Source organism: Pteropus vampyrus, unplaced genomic scaffold (genome assembly GCF_000151845.1).
Source record: "Pteropus vampyrus isolate Shadow unplaced genomic scaffold, Pvam_2.0 Scaffold1000002960, whole genome shotgun sequence".
In the NCBI taxonomy this organism is placed as follows: Eukaryota; Metazoa; Chordata; class Mammalia; order Chiroptera; family Pteropodidae; genus Pteropus; species Pteropus vampyrus.
Genome location: NW_011917362.1, coordinates 1 through 1,365, shown reverse-complemented (window position 1 = coordinate 1,365; position 1,365 = coordinate 1). Strand labels below are relative to the sequence as shown.

Here is a 1,365-nt window from a genome sequence, read left to right as displayed (position 1 = left end):
CGGAAAATGGAGAGGCCACCTCTTCTCCGCCCCCACTGTCACGGGGTTCACTCATGTGAGTCTTAAAAGCCTTTCTGATCAGTAGGCTTCAAGAGTTCCGTCCTGCCTGACTCTATCACTAAAAGTTCCCATAAATCAAACGTTCTGCTGAAAATCTTTCACCATCGCCCAGTATGTAGCAAGTTCCTCTCCATACCCAGAATCAGCACCCATGACTGGAGCACCGATCTCAGTACAAAAGGCCAGGGGGTCAAATCTCGCCCAAGTAGCACAGATAAAAATCTGAGACAATGCAAACTCCATGTAAGGATACAGTTCTAACTTTTTTTTTTTTTTTTTACGGATCATGTGTAAGGCTCCAATCTAATAATAGAACTATTTGCACACAAGAGAACTTTTTTTTTTTTAATCTTAGCAATAAGCGGCGGGCCTCTCGGGTCAGCGTGTTCTTGGCAAATGTTTACTCTGAGAGACCACCGCCTGAACAAATTGCTTCAAAGCCTGCTTCACCATTTACATAACTCACTTCAGTATTTTTCCAGAACACAGGCCCTTTGAAACGTGTAGAAGGGGGTTCGAGTGGTTCCTCTTCCTTGCCTGAGTGCCACTGACTCAGGATTGCTTCACAGCCCTCTCTGGCAGGATGTGAGAAATGCTGCAGGCACAGAATCCCAGCAGGGCTGATTCACGCCCGCCAGTCACCTCGCGGCCAGGATTACTTAAGGAAAAGACCCCTCCGAGCCCAGTGTCTCTCGCAACGAGACGCGCCAACGCTCCCACGCTGGGGGCCTAAGCAACACATGAGCTCGGCCCCCTCCCCTAGTGCACGCACAGCCCCTCGGGTCAAGTGGAAGCGCGGCCTGTGGCCGGGCTCGCCTCGGGGCACCGCGGGGGGCAGGCGGCGCTGGCGGGCCGGGCCGACCGTGGGGCACGGGCCGCCCCCTCCCCGGGGAAGTGGGGGAGCCTGCCGGGGCGGCGGGCGCGGGGACGCGGGGGGCTCGCTGCTCCGCCGAGGGCGCGGGCGGGCGCGGGGCCGGGGCCGGCCGCGCGGCAGCCCCGCCGCCCCTCTCACCTCCTGCGCCGGCGGTCCCGGTTCCTGCCCTTGCGGTCGGACAGGCGTCCCAGGAGCGCGGCTAGGCCGGGTCGGTCCGGCAGGAGGCCTAGCATCCGCCTCCTGAACACCGGCCCCGCCGCCGCCGCTGCCATGGAGACTCGCCGCTTCCGCTTCCGGCGCGCGAGAAATTTATTGACAACTGCGCGCGCTGATTCGGCCGTGAAATCCTGTTGGCTCTTGCGTGCGCGAGTGGTAGTTGGTTAGGAGGCCCCGCCACCCGCATCCTCAGTTTCCTCTCTCGGGGCGCGTCG

The 1,365-nt window shown here is 59.9% G+C and overlaps 1 long non-coding RNA gene across 1 annotated transcript; it reads right to left on the bottom strand.

Moving 5' to 3' along the window:
* Positions 1-263: 263 nt before the first annotated feature.
* LOC111735533 lies at positions 264-1,233 on the bottom strand. Its single transcript, XR_002778828.1, has 2 exons — positions 1,073-1,233; positions 264-655 (listed from the first exon to the last, which is right to left on the bottom strand). It is a non-coding gene; the product is annotated as an uncharacterized LOC111735533 (long non-coding RNA).
* Between the last annotated feature and the right edge of the window lie 132 nt (positions 1,234-1,365).